Source organism: Staurois parvus, unplaced genomic scaffold, assembly GCF_062004578.1.
Source record: "Staurois parvus isolate SC_StPar_1 unplaced genomic scaffold, SC_StPar_1.0 ptg000339l, whole genome shotgun sequence".
Lineage (NCBI taxonomy): Eukaryota > Metazoa > Chordata > Amphibia > Anura > Ranidae > Staurois > Staurois parvus.
Window position 1 is genome coordinate 2,196,807 of NW_028318135.1, and position 21,034 is coordinate 2,217,840.

At 36.1% G+C, this 21,034-nt stretch overlaps 1 long non-coding RNA gene across 2 annotated transcripts; it reads right to left on the minus strand.

Moving 5' to 3' along the window:
• Positions 1–594: 594 nt before the first annotated feature.
• On the minus strand, positions 595–20,320 carry LOC149456997 (uncharacterized). Of its 2 annotated transcripts, none has more exons than XR_016313761.1 (3): positions 20,203–20,320; positions 10,349–10,474; positions 595–1,645 (listed from the first exon to the last, which is right to left on the minus strand). It is a non-coding gene; the product is annotated as an uncharacterized LOC149456997 (long non-coding RNA). The 2 variants fall into 2 exon arrangements; XR_016313760.1 differs by lacking the exon at positions 595–1,645 and adding an exon at positions 6,076–6,315.
• Between the last annotated feature and the right edge of the window lie 714 nt (positions 20,321–21,034).

The following is a 21,034-nucleotide window of genomic DNA, read 5'->3' on the forward strand; positions in this document are numbered from 1 at the left end:
TTGTCTAGTATTACTTTTATAAAAACAAGGATTCATAAGCTCTTATCACATGAAAACACTACAATTACCTTCTCACTCCTATATTTGATGATAGTGTTGGACTATTTTAAGTGCATTTTATCCAAAACTGATCTTCACTGAACTACAAAGATTGTAATGAAGACAATACAATGTTTTGGAACTGTTTAAAATGCTTCACTCAACCTTGCTCCTACAGACTTAACATGTGGGGAATCTAATCTTATGGATGTTAATTAGAAGTTTAGTGTATTTGTACCAATGGGGCGCATGGCATAATAATTACTACTGAGAGATTCTCACAGAGTTCAAACATCCTTGCATAATACAGAGATGTCTGGTACAATACTGTAATCACCTTTATATGTTGGCTCCTACCTTGGAGTTTACCCAAATTTCTTGTAAGTTTAGTGTGTTAATTCTAGATAAAAAAATGTAATAAACTAAGGCAATTTATACTACACAATCACATTAGAATTAATTCACATTCTAAATATCACAGAGGTGTATGGTAAATATTGATAAATAAGCATCTATATGGATCATAAAATGTCTGAATATATAAATGAAAAGATCTGCATAATATTACAAAAAAACTACAGTGAAGTTAGATATAAATCAAACCTCAAGGCATGGAGAAGCTGTTTTATTAAAGGAGTTGGGATTTATTACTCAAAGAATTCTGTGATATGTATTATTTATTTATTATTCCAGGCTCCGTTAATTTACACAGCGCTTTACATACAGCATACTGTATATTTTGTACATTCACATCAGTCCCTTACCCTCAAGGAGTGTACAATCTAAAATCCCTAACTTACATTCATACATACACATACTAGGGTCAATTTATACTGGATCCAATCAACCTACCAGCATGTCTTTGGAGTGTGAGAGTTAATTGGAGGAGGAGAGGAAACCCACTCAAGCACAGGGAGAACATGCAAACTTCAGACAGGTGGTGCCGTGATTGCGATTCGAAACAACGACCCTGGTTCTATCAGGCATTTACACATAAATGGCTATTTAAAGTGAACAGGAATTTGCTTTTCAAATGATTCTATAATTGAAGATAACATTCACAATATGTTCTTAACTGAAAATGTTCAACCCATTTAGTAAATCAGCCATGTTATTCTTAAGGCCTCAATCTGTGGTTGGAAAAATGTAACCAATTCATTGTTTTTTAATATTCAAGGAGCAGACACAATAACATATTCTACATTTTGCTATTCTTTAAAAAGAGGGGGAAGTTATAGACCTTAACCGATATGATATTTCTATTGAAAGAAACCTCCCCAGAATGAAATGAATAATAATGAGTATTATTTTCCACACCATGTCAAGTTGTAGTATATAACATCCTCCATGATGCAGTGCAATCCCATCAAATAATGTGACAGTCCATGATTCAAAAAACTATATAGTCCTTCAATATCCAATAAAGCTGTATTTCCTCCACCACCGTGATTTATCTCGTCCTTCCTCTTTTCTCAAGGTATGTGCCACATATGCGCTCACCTGGTGCAGTGGACCTCAATACAGATCAAAGTCATTACAAACATGTTGCCCCATTTTGGGCATATGTGGTATCAGCTATTCATCTTGTTCCTTCCTCCTCAGTATTCTTCACCATCGATACATCACATGAAAAAATAGAATGGGATCACAATGGTCCTCGTTAAACAGTAACAATTTATTAAAAGCTACAGTTGCAGGACTTAATCAACAAGTTGTAGGACTTAAAAATAATTCAAGTGTTCTAAATGAATGTTAGATTATTTTAGATACAGATATATCATCGTACTACTTTGCCAAGCTCAAAATGGCTGCAGGTCATTAGGTTGCTGCTGGACAATTATTGGCTCTGCATGAACATACCTACTGTACTTCCTGAGACTTTTTTTGCAGATTATACAGATGTTTCAGAAGTTATGAGAAATATACAAAAGCAGACTTGTCATCAGGGTTTAGGTCTACTTTTATTAAGTATTCTCTTTTAACTATTTTATAGAAACCCAAGAAAATAATGTATTGGGTGGTCATCACTTCAGTACACACATATTTACTTTAATAAAATCTGTCTGAAGACGGAATCATTTGAGAAGGAAGAAAATAAAAAACAAAGTTTCATTCAGCATTTTAGATATGTTTAACCAAAAGGACTTGGATATGCAATTATCTTGTTGATGATGATTGTAGTAGAATTCATGTCCTTTCTGTGTGCCGCTGTAACACATTCAATTACCATTTTTTTTGTTTCAAGTACAAGGTTGAAAAATATGAACTCTGATTGCTATGGGGAACAGTCTCACATTATACTACAGTTTTAATTACTCTAGTTTCCATAAATGAGCATTACATTTGTGAGCAAAGGAAAAAAATAACTTTTGACATGGAACAGTTGAGTACTGAGTCTTGAACAGGTTATCATAAAAAACACACAAAAATAACAAGCTGTAATATATATTGTATGTTATCTTTAGCACATTTTGACATCAACATCTTCCAAAGACATCAATATACTTTACAGATTCATTAGAGCATTTGTGAGCTTACCTGGACCCAAATAATGCTTCAACATCTGTACTTTCCTGATCTCTCTTTGAGTGCACCAAAACAAAAACCTTGAGATATGTTATTTTAAAGCAAATCTGCCACTTAACTTAAAGGAAAACCATTTACTCATGATACATGATTAATATAGCATTTCTAAGAAAAGAGCATATAAGAAGCTGCTTGCCTTCAGTCTCTCTCTAGCTTTCGTATTGTAATCTTGTAGTGCCCAATCTAAACACAGCAATCAGGGAAGGGAAGAGACTTTGACTTAATTTTGTGATTTTGTGATTTGTGGTTTTTCATTTTGTGATTGAGCTGTTGAGTAAACATTCACTTTGCAGCATATATTACTGTCAGTAAGAACTTCTACACAAGGATTTTAGGAAACAATAGAGCAACAATTTGTTATGATTGTGTAGTAACAACTATTTATTTGCTAAGCAAAATGTAGCAGCAATTATTCTCTTCTCCATGAACATTATTGGAGAAGCAGATTAGTTGCTCATTTAGTAGATTAGTCTTCATATTGTAAGTAGGTATCAGAATACACGGATCAGAAGCTGCAGCCACTGATCAGTCTATTCTGACACCACAAGGAGCTGTTGTCAGAATACAATATCTTGACACGGGGTGATTTTACCATCAACCTTACTTGTGTGGATGTCACGCTTACCCCAAGTGTAGGTGGTCAGACACGATAGCTAGCTTCTGTGTTTTTCATCTATAGCAGTCCGTTTTTCATAAGTCAAGCAGGCCTACCAGTCCCCGGTTGCCCCCAGGTTTTATACACAATGCTATAGTGTCTGGCTACAATGCCAGAAGAGGCCTGAACTGAGCACAGTAAACAGGTACTTGCGGTTGGCAGACAGGCAGAATGGTTCAATGACAGTCCAGGTACATGGCAGGAAAGATTCAGAATAGTCAGGGTCAAATCTGCAGTCAAAAAGCAGACAGAGTTCAGAAAATAGCCTGTGTTCAAATCTGGGGTTATAAATAAGGGAATCCAAACTACCAGGCAGGACAGACAAACAGGGAGCTTGGAACACATGTTACAACGCTATCACAAGCATGAGACTGCAGGCTTGGCTGGCTTGATCAGGTTTGGTGTCCACCCAGAAACTGGCTAGATTAATCACCTTGAAGGTGGACAGGAAGACAGGGAGAATAAATTACAACCAGGATGCTAGAATGATACCAGCAGCTGTCACGAAACAGGAGTGTTTACACACTGCTGACAGTGGATGTTCATTTTCTCTTCACTCAGACTGCTGAAGCATTTATGGCCAGTTTAATGTGTTATTAAACCCACAACAGTAAAATCAGGCTGTATATGCATTAAAATTATACTCACTGTGGAACCTAATGGGTTAATCCTTTGTAGACTATTTGATCCTGTCATCTCTGAGCATCAGTAGCAAGTCTGCACATGCCCTGTTTGGTGTGTATTGCCAGAGAGGGGTTTTTTTTGGGGAGGGTGCATGTGATTGGCACAGGGCCAATCAGTACTGTCTGGGTAGAGGGTCAAAGACCATGCAGTCTCATAAGACAAGCAGAGGAAAATGAAAACTCCTCCTATAAGATTAACCAGTGTGACTGTGTAACTATGTATTTAGCAGTTTATATTTACTAAAATAATCGCATTTCCGTGTTCTGTGTACTGTGGATGACCAGATATAGGAAATGCAGGATCATGGATTTAGTAACACTTTAACATTGTGAACCTATACCTGCAAATCACTCAATAAATAATAAATAAATAAATACATAAATAATAATATTTTGTCCCAAAGAGGCATACGCTATTTTTATAACTTGACCGTAGGTGTGCTTGTGTAGTGTTTGCCACAAAAACACCTAGTGATAGATGGAATGATGCAAATGCACTGCTAACCTACCATAGTGAGGAAGGCACATGCATGTTTGTGGAATTAAACATGTTTTTAAATATATGATACATAGACCATCACACTATAGACCTAGCCATGTGTACCAAGAATGAAGGGATCATTTTAGTAATGACTTTTTGGCTTAAATTTGCAAAAATGAAAAAGGTTGGGATTGTGGTTACTGACTGTTAAGGAAATTCAACACACTTATTAGAAAATGTCTAATTTTAGATTCTGGGATGCTATCCCTAGCTATCTATGCTATTCATGCAATAAAGGAAGATCATGCCTAGTGTAAGACTACACCAAGTTAATGTTCATAGCTTTCACCAAAAAAATGTCAACGCCCTTTCTAGTATCAGTTGTTATTTGCGTTAAAAATAAAGCATCTGGAAATTTTAGGTTGATAACATTGCTGATTGCAGGGTTTTAAATGTTTCCCAGCCCCATTAATTCAGTGAAATACATTCAAAGATTATTTTGTTGAGCCCTAGCCTAGTTACAGGGTGTTCATAGAGTCACCTGTGTCTATATCAGGTGTGTTGTTACTTGTTGGTTCATCTTATACACATGTCTCTTCTGCAATAAAATTCTGCCTGATCACAATTATTTATTTTTGTTTTTAGTTCCACTTTGATAAACAATGAATAAAACAAGCCGTCAGTGAGCTTCCTAGCTTCAATAATGAAATATTACAAACAATATAAGGATGTGGTGGATATCTAACAGGGACACCACAACCTAAATAGCATTGAACTAAAAAAGGTTGGAACAATCTATCCATAAAGTGCAACTTTAGTGATAGTTCACTTCAGGCTTGCCCCGTTTGCAGGTATAGAAATATGCAGTATGTAAAACATTATAAATAAGTGCTTATACTGTTTAAAATCCAGTAATGCACTCTATTTTGCACATGCTCACCATCAAATTTGATCAAGGACAAATAATATTTTAATAGGTTGTGGTGTGTTGTTTTTTCTTTATTGTTGTTAGACCATTATTTAATTTATTATCTTGCCTAGATAGCCAGGAACACCAATTTTTGATAAATTGGAAAGTGAGGATGTCATTGGGTGCTTTCCATCTGATAATGTTGTATTAGCCTGTTGATCTGCCACCAGCCTCTCTTCTCGGTTTCCCTCAATTGGGACACCTTAAAATTTTATGTGCGTGCACTAGTCTTTCTTCTTTTTTTCTGTTTTGTGTTCTCTTTTTATAATTATTAAATATATTTAAGCATATGTTGTAATATATATTTTTATAGTTAGCTCATACTCCTGTTAATCCTAATTGAAGGTCCTGACGAAGCATGTATGCAAAAATGCATTGACCTATTTGGTTTGAAAAGAAGAGATGATTAGTATAATTGAGTGATGACCTCATGACTGTTTTAATGACTTTTGTTAGTCTGGATTTTAAAATTGTAATAAAAATAATTTTTACTGTTATAATTTGGGTTCTTCCTGGTACCAGTAAAGTCCATCAGTTTATGTTTGGTTTTTATGCTTTCATAAAAAGTAAAAGGGAACAGATTTGTGATTTCAGTATCTCTGCTATGAATATTTTAAGGTTAACATCTCCATAATGCCTACAGTTACAGAGCTAAACAAGGCCTTGTGAAAGCACTTTTATTGCTTTTTCAAAATAGGTAATACTTTAATGTGCATAGTCTGAGTGCAGACTCCCTTTACTATATACAGTATGTTTTACTATATTAAAGCATACATAAATGTGGTTTGTAACAAAACTTGGTTCCAATAAATTAACCAAACATGGAGATATCTATGTAAACATCTTCACAGCTAACAAGCTTCGTTTGGAAGGAAGAGGAATCCATTTTGCTTGATCAGACCTTAAAAAAAAAAACAAACCTTCTTGAGTTACTGTGTTTTCACTTTGTTTTTTGCACTGCCTTGGTGATTACATTTAAGAGTAAAAAAATGTCAATACACATAAAAACTTGCATACTGCGTCATAATGTAATAATGTAGAGTCCACCAAATAGAACCTCAGCATAAGATGGTGGGGGGCACAGGAATCTGACACTCCCAGTATTGGACATTGAAGAGTGTGCCAAAAGTCATAGCTTTCAGTAGAGAGATAGTGTTCATGAGTGGATGGAGAGAGCCGTATAAACATTATTCTCTTGCAGGGTGTCTACCAAAACTCAATGCTGCAACTAGGTTATCCAGTAGAGTTAATGTTTTTATAAAAACATAAATGTTTCATACAAATTTTGAATGTGAAATTGAAATGATTAGCTTTGATTTATTAACCTAGTTGTATGTATGTTTGATTTTTTATATTACTTGAGTAATGTTAAAGCCAAAAATTACTCAAAGAACATATGTTTTCCAGTGTCTGAAAACTCATCCTATCCTTTAATCCAATTGCATTTAATACATACTTTATATTTAACTAGGTATTGAAATCTTTTTTACAAGTATGTTGTTAACTATAGTAGTATTGAATGGAATGAGTATTCCACTATTAATAAAATATTTAAATAACAGAATGTTTAGGCAGACAGTATAGGAAGAGCCCCAGTGTAATGGACGTATATACTATCTTTTTTTTTGTAAATCTTGTTACTGTATAATTTTTAATTTTATATTTACATACGGCCAGACATATTTGCTCATTACATATGCAGCCTTTTCTACCTGCATTGCAGTGCCACACAGTGGTTGTGTATTGATGCTTCTTCTCACAACATAAATGTATGGTTCGGTTCAATAATTTAAAACATTGCATCCACTATGTGGCTGATATCTTAACTCAAAATTTGTTCAAGTCCAGCTTCAGACTTCAGGGCCCCCACCTACCAAGTGCTCTTCCTCCTCTTGAAGGCCCCTAAGACATCATTTTTTGCTTTTTCTCTAGAAAAAGAAATGTCTTCAGGTTGGACAGGTAATGCCACAGGGTCCTTTTCCTCCTCGTTTCTTCTCTGACCTGGATGGTCCTCAATAAAGCAGAGAGTGGTGTTGACATAATACCCATCATTATCCTGTGTACAGAGTGTCATGGTAACACCCAACTCAGGGGATGGGTCCATGATGTTCTGCACTCCTTTAGACTCCCAGATTGAATGGCACTTGATGTCAACCTTGAAGACTGTAGGCATCTTCTAGTTAAAGGATAAGTTCACCTTTGGAACATATTATATGTTCTACCCATTTTTAGGGTAGAACATGTAACATGTACCCATAGCTGCAGTTGCACCCGCTGTCACCCCCCCCCCCCCAGACAGATAGTACAGGGAGAAGTTTTCCCATACTATCAGATTTGAAAACAGCGTGGCTGTATGGTGGCTCCGCCAATATGGCCGTGTCACTCATTCACAGTGTTCTCTGAGTGAGTGCCAACAAGTCCCGACAGTCTTAGCATCTGTGGGCTTGTAGTTTTCAATGAACTACCACAGAACTGTGGACATCCCTGTACGGCAAACAGATATTCTGACAGGTCTACAGGAGACCTGCATGGCATCAGCAATCTACTGATCGCTGGTTCAGTGCTTCACAGGTTCCTTTGGACAAAAATAATAAATACACCTTTTTTTCACCTGAAAAAAAATGTGCATTTATTTTTTTTTGTCCAAAAGGTGAACTTATCCTTTAACCACTTGAGCTCCAGAGGATTTACCCACCTTAATGACCAGGCTTCTTTTTGCTACTCGGCGCTGCACTAATTGAACTGATAATTGCGCAGTCATGCAATGCTGCACCCAAACGAAATTTACGTCCTTTTTTTCACACAAATAGAGCTTTCTTTCGGTGGTATTTGATCACCTGTGCGCTTTTTATTTTTCATGCTATAAACAAAAAAAGGCCAAAAATTTTGAAGAAAAACAATATTTTTTACTTTCAGCTATAAAAAATATTTAGTAAACTCAAAGTTGGTTATAAATTTAGGCCAAAATGTATTCTTCTACATGTTTTTGGTAAAAAAAATCCCAATAAGTGTATATTGATTGCTTTGTATGAAAGTTATAGCGTCTACAAACTATGGTATAAATACTGCAATTTACGCCATTTTTCTGCTATACAGCGCTGCGCTAGTTTAACGGACAATTGCGCGGTCATGCAATACGGTACATAAATTAAATTTACATCCTTTTTTCCCCCACAAATTGAGCTTTCTTTCGGTGGTATTTGATCGCCTGTGCGGTTTTTATTTGTTGCGCTATAAAAAAAAAGGCTGACAATTTTGAGGAAAAAGAAAATAATATTTTGGACTTTTTGCTATAAAACATGTCCAGTAAAAAAAAATGCAAAAATCAAATTTAGTCATAAATTTCTGCCAAAATGCATTCTGCGACATGTCTTTGCTAAAAAAAAAACCAAAACGTGTAAATTAATTGGTTTACGTGAAAGTTATAGCGTTTACAAATGGCGGGAAAGATACTGGGATTTTTAATTTTTATTTATACTAATAATGGCGCCGATCAGCGACATATAGCGGCAATCAGCGACATATGACGGCGACCAGCGACTTATGGCGGGACTGCGGGACTGAGGCGGACATTTTGACACTGGGGGGGAGCTGACTTGGGGTCACTGACATCCCCAGTGACACCAATACAGTGATCAGTGAAAAAAACCCACTGAAACTGTACTAATGTCACTGGGGAGGAAGGGGTTAACATTTTTAGTGTTCACTGTGTGAGGGGAGTGTTTTACTAAGGGGCGGGGGTGTGTACTGAACGGGGGGAGGGAGGGGGGAGCTGATCGAGGGAGAGAAACTGTATTCTCCCTCTGCAGCTTGGCGACGAACTGTCACAGAGCAGGCTGTGTGTAAACAATGCAGCCCTGCTCTGTTTCAGTGTTCACCGCTCATCGCGGGAAAACGGCCGGTAAAAACCGGCCGTGACCCGGCGGCGGGGACCCGCTGCTGACACCCGCGGGACAGGTAGGGCGGGCGCGTGCCTCGCGCGCGCCCCCTGCCTGTTTTGTAGGCACACGTTTTAAAACGTGCTTTTGCCTACGAGCGCCGCCCTGCCACCGTTTATATGCGGTGGCTGGGCGGCATGTGGTTAAAAAAATACTACATTGGATGACAGTGTATTTTGTTTTTGTTTTAAATTAATATTGTTTTCACCATTTTTTTATTTTGTTGTAATTAGAACTGCTGATCTCCCACAGTCTTTTGCAGCTACATTCTGTTTACATGAACTTGCTCCAGTGGCAGGGCAATTCTCATGACAGGTTTTCTGATGGTGCTTGTGTAATGTATGTTGTCATGGCTGCTTGAAGACTCCACTGGAATAACTTGTCACATTGTGACAATGCAGGAGAACAACTGTGAGAAAGAGACGGGTATAGTCACACTAGGTATTTTTGATTATAGTTGTAGATTTTGAAATATATAAAACTATTTTGGAATATTGCATTAGCTTGTAAAAGCTTGGAAGAGGACTTAATGCTTGGGTTACATATACCTTAAAGTAGAATTAAATTTAAACATTAAAAAAATGTCAGTCCCTATTGATTTCTCCTCTCACATCTGCCTTTCTCTGCCTTGTCAGCATTTGTAAATACTGAGCCACACACGCACAGTTCAGTGTGCATCCACACATGTACAGGAGTGATGTCATCCTGAATCAGCCAATCAAGCAGGCAAAGAGTCTGAGTCCAGGAGGAAGACTAAGAGAAACGCTGACATTTCAGTGCTGGAGGGGATCGTTTCCAAGATAAATCTGCCATAACATATGCTGTGCATACTAGCGCATTATGGATGAAAACTCCTGGGGGCCCATTTTTTAGGATTCTGCTTTAAGTAAGAGAATAGAATAATTGCCCTAAACCAGTGAAAGTGTCCCCTAGTGGTTATTCTGAAAATCTCTATAGATATTTATGGTTTGTGGTAAGCCACTTAGTTCATTTTACCCTTTTCATGGCCAATGTACATGTATCCACTTGCTGTTCTGCTCCGGTTATATTGGATCCTTCAATTCAGTTCAATAGAGGGGACAGAGGTAGCACTGAATCCAATTAAAGCTTACTCCGGCTCACCTAAAAAATTGCAAGGTATAGGTGTGAGACATGAAAAGAAACATTTTTAAAATAAAGTATTTATGTTGCATTTTAGTGGATTATCTCTTCAAAAGCTTGGGTCAAATAAAGAAGTGAAGCGAAAAAAAAAAATCTGATTTGTGATTCTGTGTATAATGTCAATGTTATTTTGTTCAGCAGCCCAGTAGTAGTTGATCCAGAGCTCTAGCAGCCAATTTGCTAAGTAGCTATGAATTGGTGAGTAGAGTTTGGAATAAAATATGAACATTATTTCTACACTAATAACATATGCATGTCTATAATTAACCACTTTCCTACTGGGCACTTTCACCCCCTTCCTGCCCAGGCAAATTTTCTGCTTTCAGCGCTATCACATTTTGAATGATAATCAAAATGTGCAACATTGTACCCATAGGACATTTTTATAATTTTTTTTACACACAGATATTTATTGTGGTATTATTTAATCACCACTGGGTTTTTAATTTTTTTGCACTATAAATTAATTACATTTTTATATTTTTTTTAGGCAGATAGAGCTTTCTTTAGGTGGTATTTAATCACCACAGTTTTTTTGCTAAACAAACCAAGAAACACCAAAAATTGTAAAAAAAAATCTTTTTCTTATTTTCTGTTTGTAAATAAGTACATTTCTTTTTCACTGATGTGCGCTGAGGAGGTGCATTGATGGGCACTGATGAGGCTGCGCTGATGGGCACTGATAGGCTGCATTGATGGGCACTGATGGGTACCGATAAGGCTGCACTGATAAGGCGTCACTGGTGGGCACTGATGAGTTGGTCCTGATGAGTTGGCACTGTTAAGCTGCACTGATGAAGAGCACTGATGAGGCTACACTGATAAGGTGGCACTGATGGACACTGATATGTGCCACCAGGGGCGGACTGACCATTTGGAAACTCGGGCACTGCCCGAGGGCCTGGGTTCAGTAGGGGGCCCCATGAGATGCCCCTGGTACCTTTTTTATAGGCTTTTTTGAGTTTGGGCAAGGACACAGGGGCCCCATGATCCCCTATTGCTCGGGGGCCCCATGAGTTGTCAGTCCACCTCTGGGTGCCACTGATTGGCACTGATAGACACTGATTGGCACTTATGGGGCTGCACTGATAATTAGGTCACTGATCACTGTAAATGTCTCCTGTCACTGAAAAGACTGTTATTGGTTTTTCTTTCCTCAGACAGTGACAGTGCTGAGGAAAATAAATACTGATAACAGGCATTTGTTTGCATGTGATCAGCTGACACATATCCCCACTGATCACTGCACTGCACACTCCTCTGGTGCGCATGAGCAACGTGACTGAGAGGACATCACATGATGTCAACCCAGAAGGACGAAAGGCCCGCCCAGCCTATAGCAGATTAAAAGCTGGATAAGCCTTTCATTCCTACAACGCATTCACCGATGAGGGTAAATGATTTCGACTCTTTACCATGTGATCAGCTGTGTCCAATCACAGCTGATCACGTGTAAACAAATGCTGGTTATCAGCATTTTCTTTCCTCAGCACTGTCACTGTCTGAGGAAAGAAAATTCACTTGTTATTGGGGTTGATTTACTAAAGGCAAATAGAATATTTGCTATGCAAGTTGTTGTTTTATTTTTATTTTTCCTGCCCATCATGTGTATTCTTTGCAAAGTGAAATTCCACCTCATTCACTAAGCTATAGGAACACTTCTCTTGCTCAGTGCAACTTCTCTTGTAAAGATAACATTCATGTGCTTTTAGTAAATCAACCTCGCTATGTCAGTTAGTGGGTACTAGTTCAACATGGCAGGATAGCTATAATATGCAGTACTTATTCTCAGTCAACAGCATATAATGTATGGCCATATTTAGTGGTTTTACAGAGGCACCTGAGGAATTAAAGGGCAGATTATTAGAGGCAGCAAGAAAACATTGGGTCTAAGGGAAAACTCAGTTCCAACACTGTGGGGAGAGATTTACTAAAACTGGACAATCTGGTGCAGTTGTGTATGGTAGCCAATCAGTTTCTAACTTCAGCTTCAATAAAGCTTTGACAATACAATCTGGACCTGCACCAGATTTTTCACACTTCAGTTTTAGTAAATCTCCCCCATTGCATTGATAAGCTTACACACTGATGTTACTATCAAAAGCCTGCAAGAATATACACTATATTGCCAAAAGTATTGGGGCACCCCTCCAAATCATTGGATTTGGGTGTTCCAATCACCTCCATTGCCACAGGTGTATAAAATTAAGCACCTGGGGATAAAGACTGCTTCTACAAACATTTGTGAAAGAATGGGTCACTCTCGCGAGCTCAGTGAATTCAAGCATGGTGTCATGATAGGTTGCCCCCAGTGCAAGTCCGTCCATGACATTTCCTTGTTACTAAATATTCAACAGTCAACTGTTAGTAGTATTATAACAAAGTGGAAGCAACTGGGAACAACAGCAACTCAGCCATGAAGTGGTAGGTCATGTAAAGTGACAGAGCGGGGTCAGCACATGCTGAAGTGCACAGTGCACAGAAGTTGCCAACTGTCTGCTGAGTCAATAGCTAAAGACCTCCAAACTGCATGTAGCCTTCAGATGAGCACAACAGTGCATAGAGAGCTTCATGGAATGTAGTTTCATTGGTATATATATTGTAACACTAAGATCATTGAGAAGTAACCTGAATAACAATGAGTATCTTGTTACATCAGCACCTGAAATTTGGATATTTTAGACAGCAAGTAAGTATGTTGTCCATGATGTTAATGTGTTGAATGCATAAAAAAAAAAAAAAGGCATTGCAGTTTTTTGTGTATGTAGCTGAGAAACTGCAGACTGGTCAGGATGCCCATACTGATCTGGGCTCACAGCCAAAAGCACTTACAATGAGCACATGAGCATCCAAACTGGAACACAGAGCGATGGAAGAAAGTGGCCTGCACTGATTAATCAAATTTTCTTTTGCATCATATGGATGTGTGAGTGCATTGCTTACTTTGGCTAGGGATTGCAACAGGATGCAGTATGGGAAGCAGGAAAGCCAGTAGAGGCAGTGTGATGCTTTGTGCAATTATCTGCTGGGAAACCTTGGTCCTGCCATTCATGTGGATTTTACTTGACACATAACACCTACCTAAACATTGTTGCTGACCAAGTATATCCCTTCAAGAAAATAATATTCCTTGATGGCAGTGACCTCTTTCAGCAGAATAATGTGCCCAGCCACACTGCAAAAATGGTTTATGGAACATACCAACACAACGTCTCCAGATCTCAATCCATCAAGTATATGTGGGATGTGCTAGAAAAACAAGTCCAACCCATGAAGGCCCCACATCGCAACTTACAGAACTTAAAGTATCTGCTACTGATTGTTTGGTGCCAGATACCTGAGCATATTTTAAGAGATCTAGTGGCATCCAAGCTGCGATGAATGAACTTTTAGATAGGGCAAATTTGTTTTTTGTTGTAGGCTGCCTGGTAAATGTGCTGGGAAATTTTCTGTTGTTTGTAATGAACAATAAAAACCTGGCAGTGATTCTAACCCCTCACCCCTATATCCAAATCTAAGAAAAGTGTTTTGTCATTAGTTATACATTAAAGTAAAGCTAAACCCTTCTGGGTGACATTTACAGTGCTGTGCATCATAACCAATTTTCGTTCTTTTTACTCATAAAATTATGTTTTTTTTATCCTTTCTTTTATTTCAGTTTTATTTATTCCTCCAATCCCTTTCAGCTACTTACTGTCCACAGGCACTTGCACTAATGTTATTCACACATCTGGGGTTATTTACTAAAACCAGAGAGTGCAAAATATGGTGCAAGTCTGCATAGGAGCCAATCAGCTTCCAGGTTTTATTGCCAAACAATTGAACAAGCTGGAGTTGGAATCTGATGGTTACTATCCACAGCTGCACCAGATTCTGAGTGCATCAGTTTTAGTAAATCTACCTCTATTTTGCTCTGAACTAGTTTTCTGTTTGCACAGCCAGTTGTAGTCATCAAGGGTGCATAATAACTGGGAGACCATTGTCATTCCAAACCAGGAAGTCCCTGAATTAGGACCTTCATTGTAGGGTCAGCAGGTATTATTTTAATAAAAGCTGCAGATTTAATAAGATTGAAAATTACTCTTGAAATTACATTAATGCATTAAAGCTTATATGAAATGTTAGTGATTTTGTTGAGATCTACTTTCAAATACAATGGGGCATTCCAACAAAAGATATAATAAGTCATATCAACAAATGCAAAGTAACACACACACATACACACACACTGTGCTACTGTACTGTTGTTAATATGGCTTAAGATACCTTTTGATGAAATGTCTTTTTTCTTTAAGCTTTTAAGGTGATCTTAGCAAAATCACCAAACTATAAAAAGAAATCAATGGAACAGCAAAGGTTCCCATCACCCTTACAAAAATCCATAACTTTTGCATTTTAATAGAGAGGCTGAACCAGTCATTTTCTTTGTGATGTACAGCTTTGATTTTCTCCTTATCTCTCAGGGAATTTTGACTTTCTGAGAAAGGGATTATTGAGTTGTATGGCTGTAAGAGAGGCTCCTTGATCACTACAGTACTGTGTGCTTAAAATGTTACAGTCAGCTCAGCTGCTCCTTGCTTGTAAAAGCATTAGGGACGCCATGTTAATATTAATTAGGTCTTTTCTGTACAGGAATTTCAGTCGCTGCCATGAAGACAGCTTGTAGAGAGAAGATTATACCCAAAGTCAGACATTAAGACAAACATATTTAGAACAACAATTATGATAATTGCAAAAACACTAACGCAGAAGAAATAAGTAAATCTGATTAGGAGCACTTCTGCATGATCAAATATAAATCTTATGTCTTCCCTCTAACCTGGTTTAAACATAAGAGGATTATATTATGTATTAACAGATTTGTGAAGCTGAACTTATTGTACCTAATAATATAGAGCATCTGAGGGAGTGCTGTGAAAGGAACGTACTAGAAAAGTAATCCACTTAAAATTAAAAATAGACAGAATCATTTGGAAGGTGTACGAGACGTATGTGAAAAGGTTACGTAGGCTACAGGGCCGATGCAGCTTGTTATTTGACTGTGTGAAAACTACTCTGCGGTTTCCTTTTTACCCATTAAATTTGCAGCCTGGAAAAAAATATTACCTTTTCAGTTGTTTACATAAGTATCATCCCTATTACTAGTTGAACTTATAAATATTGTCATATTAGATTTCAGATATACTTTAGGCAGAAAAAAAGTCTAAGTATGTTGTTTAAAGTGTATTTATTAATAGAAATAACTGAAAGAAATTTGAAGCAGTAACATGTAATAATGTCAATTAACTGTAGGTGCTATTGATCAGAGCTCTTGTATTATACTACTTGTCCTTTGACCACAGTGGTAATGATTTTTAATGAAAGCACATATTGACTGAGTGTTATTATAGCGTATGCTTAAAAACATACTTATTATTGCACTTTTTTGTTAAACAAACATTTATTCATTTTGTTATTGTTTTATATAACAATAATAATAATATGTATTATTATTATCATTATTAATATTATTATTATTATTAATTTCTAGAATCGTATTCTTTCATTTGACACCATATTCTAAAAATGAGCATGCTTGTGTTCATTTGGTTATCAAGAATGTGTAAAATTTAAAAAATGTAAAAAATCAGCAACAGAAGCTGTGTACAGTATTCTTTCTATCAATGTGTCCATCTGTCCATCCATTCATCCACTTGTCTCTAAACACCTCCCTCTCTTTCTTTTTCTGTCTATATATTTTATATGTCTGCCTGTATCAGCCCAGGTCTATGTCTACATCTTTCTCTCTAATAATTAGCCCTTTTTATCTATTAAAAGAAACAGCAACTTCTGATGTTCACTTTTTGTTTCTAAAATGAAACACTTGCTTTACATTTTGCTCTACCAACTATAAAATGCTAACAATCTTATTTTTAAGGAGTACATCAGTTACGCTTATTAAAATGCAGAAAACCCTTAAAAAGTGTTCTATTATACAATGCATTAATTAATTTTTGATTTGAGTTGATTTAAGCTAGTTTCACCCAAGAACTGTAAAGAAGGAATGATTCAGATCTCAATGAACATATAAAGCTGCCCACCATGTTTTAAAGTTAGAGAAGGAATTAACTGACAGCTGTTCTTAGGCAAGGAGTCGTGTGACAAAGTTGGTCATTTCCAAAATGTGGTTAATGCAGCCTCTATATTATGTAAAGGAGTGGTTAAACTACATTATCTGCTTACATAAAAAACAAATGCCTTAAATTGTTGAGAAACTATTGTATTTTAGGAATCTGAGTACTTGTAAGAACTCTGTTATGTATGCAACTCAGCATTTTAAAACATTTACTATATATATATATTTATACTGTTATATATATATATATATATATATTTGTACTGTATATTTGTCAAATACATGCTATAGGTGAATGACTGAAAAAAAAAATAGGTGAATAGTTTACCTAAAGATATAACAATTGCAAATATGCATGTAAATATGTTCATGCCTACACAGTATTTGAGAAATTAGACTTTTATATAACTCCCATGTGCAGCATGCAGTTTAATGTTAACTGCAATTTTAGGCTAAAGAAGATGAAGCAACAGTTGGCAGTATTCTTCAGAGAGGATTACATGACACTAAGGGTGAGATTTACAAAAACTGGTGCACACAGAATCTGGTGCAGCTGTGCATAGCGACCAATCAACTTCTAACTTCAGCTTGTGTAGTTAAGTTTTGACAATAAAACCTGGAAGCTGATTGGCATTTTCATTTTATTATATATATCTTTAATAATCATCTGATACTTTGACAGATTTATCCAAGAATCAGCCTTAACCTTTTTTAGATTGTCAAACTAATATATATATATTATACACACACACATATATATAGTTGGGGTTTTTTTACCCATAGTAGAAGGTCTTGAAATTATCAAGCATTCTGCAACACTCATGACATTTAACACCTAGATGCCCTGAGATTATTCACCCTAAGGGCAGTCATCAGAATTGCTGAAGTTGCTCCCCTTGTAGGTGTTTTCAAATAAAACAGACAATATGATCTGATGTCTTTGTCTACAATAAAAGTTATTTTAGTGAGGCAAATAGCATCAGTGGCGCACCATATTCAACTGTGATTTTTTTTTGAAAGGCCAAGTGACATATGTCCTATTAAATAAAAGTTATGAATGTCAGTCATTGTGCAAAATATCATACATCCAGTTAGATAAACTTCAAAATTGCTTTTTTTTTTTTAAGTCAAATAATGTTTTGTGCTAGCCCTGCTGATACTAGGCCTGATTCTCTCTCCAGATATTATTATTATTATACAGAATTTATATAGCGCCAACAGTTTGCTCAGCGCTTTACAATATAAAGGGAGACAATACAGCAACAATACAGTTCAATACAAGAGGGATAGGAGGGCCCTGCTCCTTGGAGCTTACAATCTAGCAGGGATATCACATAATAAGACTTTCCAAACCACAAACCACTCATCATCAAAAGCCAAACATTATATACAACTTAGAATTTGCAGAAAAATTTGAAAGACAGTTTTATAATTGTAAATCACATTTCTTTTGCCACACTATGCTGAGAAATAAATTACATAATTACATTTTTACTGTATGTTGTCTCCTCAAGGAAACAATAACCATGTCCGACTGTATATTACCAAATGTCTCTCAAGCTTTTATATTACCTTATAAAAAATCAACATCTCATATATTGAAGGTTTTGTTCAGCTTAAATAGAACTGATATTTGTGTGGGTTAAGACATCACATTGTCCTAGACTGTATAGCCGCCATTTTGTCTGTAGGGACACTAACTACACTTGCTTCACTAAAGAGGCGTTCAACCAACCAAGGGGGAGAATGTATTAATGAAAAAAAAAAATTCAACTTCCCCATTGAAATTTTCATTTCAAACTTCAGATATCACTATAAAATTTAGTTGAATACAACTTTTTTGTGGCTCTATTTAGTGTTATGGAGGTATTTACCAAAGCCATGCCAAATCCTTGAATATAAAATTAGGCAATTAACTGAAAACATTTTTTTTCCTTATATTTAGTGTTTGAATGCAAGTAAATTGTCTGATAAACGTAATAATTTACCCTCCTTCAATCAATGTGAAAGTGCAAGCTATGGTGAACACACACAGACACGCACACACCAGTTGCTTACTGCTTTTACACCATATTTATGCTTACCTGTTGTTTGAAGAAAAACGTGCATATTAAGGCATGGTATCTAAAGAAATGTTTATCTTTAATATTATTAATAGTAATGCAATAAAATAATTGGCATAAAAGGGAATGGAAAAAATATAAAAAATATTGTACTTCCACACATATTATTATTGTTATTAATAATCATAATAATAATAATAATAATAAGAAGAAGTCAAACTTCATATTTGTATTATTTTAATATATGAACTATTTTTGCATTTTAGGAGAAGAAACCATATTATTAATGTAATCTTTCAAGTTTGTTTTTCGGTGTTATACCAAGTAAAAAACATTTGCAGGCATTTACACAGAGCTCCACAGCCTCTTTTCATTTTTGCTTAAACTAAAAACAAACACATAAGACACAGTCTACACTTCAATGTAATACTTACAATGAGATGTTTTTATTGTGAAATAACATTTTTTCAAGAGCGTTATATTTATTTGTATTGCAGTAAATAGTGACATTTAAAAAAGCAGGAGAGTTTGTCTATAGCCTTGTGCTGTACTGTTGTTTATGTAGTGTTTCTCTAGGTTTCTCTCATTTAAAAAAAGGCTGCAGTTAATATCTGTGCCATCCCATCTTTATAACAAGTCATTCTCATTTAATTAAGATCCATCACATAACATCTGACTGCTTAATGAGAACTAATAACACACCTATTTTTAAAAATATGTGAAGCATTATCAGCACTTAAACTCTGCTTTAGCAGAATATTAATTGCAAAGATAGAAAAGAAAACGCATTTTTAAGAAGCATTAGAAATGAATCAGGGCACATGCAAATTGTTGCATCATATTAACAAAGTAACAAAAAATTAGGTTCTAAATTAGTCCTATTAATAAAAATTTTATAGATTGCATTAAAAAACTTTAACAAAACCCAACACAATTACTCACCTGCTTATTAAGAAGTGTAATGTGGTATCACAATCATACATAACAGTAGCACTTACCATATTTTACTCTCATAGAGATTGCATGTCATTAAGTCACGTGTATCATTAAAAATAACTAAGACAGTTAATCCTTTCCAGGTTTGAACAGACTGCATGTTGTGTTTTAAGCATGCAAATATTAATGAAGTACAAGAAGACACAAAGCATTTACATGTGTCTGTTGAACAGCCACATAGAGGGAGAAAGCTTTTGCTCTATACTGGAGGTAAAAGCTTAATTGTCAGCTGTGCATAGAACAAGGACGCAATCATATTGTCCTGCACACACATGACCAATTCTGTACTGTGCCTTGATTAACTCCTTGTAACACTATATTTCCTTTCTCCAATGTGTTATATCTGATCAGACTGCATAGGACATCATGGAAATGGTTTGTTTAGCCAAAGTGTTGATAGTTTTATTGGTTTTCTGTGTTCACTCGGCTTTGATTTGTTATATTTGCAATGGGCAGTGAAAATTCTCTCTAAATAATTTATTGTTGTAAAGTAGCAAGGATCAAGGTTTACTTACATTTTTCAGCCCCTCTGTGTCTTCTCTAGCATTTTAGCAAACTAAAGAAAGGCGTGTTACAAATCTTAAAGGAACGTGCAAACAGTTAAACGGCAAGTGTAGGAGGGTTTAACAGTTTGGATGTGGTTGGGGTACATTTTGGCATATGCAAACAGTCTGAAAACTCAGCCTGTAAAACAGTCTCGAGACTGAAGGAAATCAGTACTTAATTCAACAAACATTTGTTTCAGCTCAAGATTTGCTGCACATTGAAACTTTTAGGAGCTGATAATATCCTTGCTGATATATACTTGATAAGATGCTGCACAGCACCATCTGCTGGTATTTACTGCCCTCAAATATAAAGACATCAGTATTTGTTACACTTTGTGCTGTACGCAGTACCTGTTTAAAGGGCTGTATAGTCATTTAACCAAAAGAACATTTTTTTTATTCCATTCAGCTTCATTGAATGTTTAAAATTAAGCTGTTTGCTAAGATGGAATAAATATTTATTAAATCATGCTTTGATATGATTACTAAATGTAGTCGTGAAAAACAAAAAATTGCAATACCTGGAACATTAGCAAGCCAGAATATTTGCCAGATTTTGGCAACATTTAAATTGAAACTAAACAATATCTTTATTTGCCAAAAATAATCCATACACATCTACTATTTAATAGCTCTGTAACCACACTACAAATCCTATAACCCACTGTTCATAGTCTCCAGTCCAGTCCATCTTGGGAATGAGCAAGAGAGTGTGGCTATGTTGGTAAACACAATGGGACTATGGAAAATGACCATAGCTACCCTTTAAACAGGAAGTCAGATCACAAAAAAATATAGT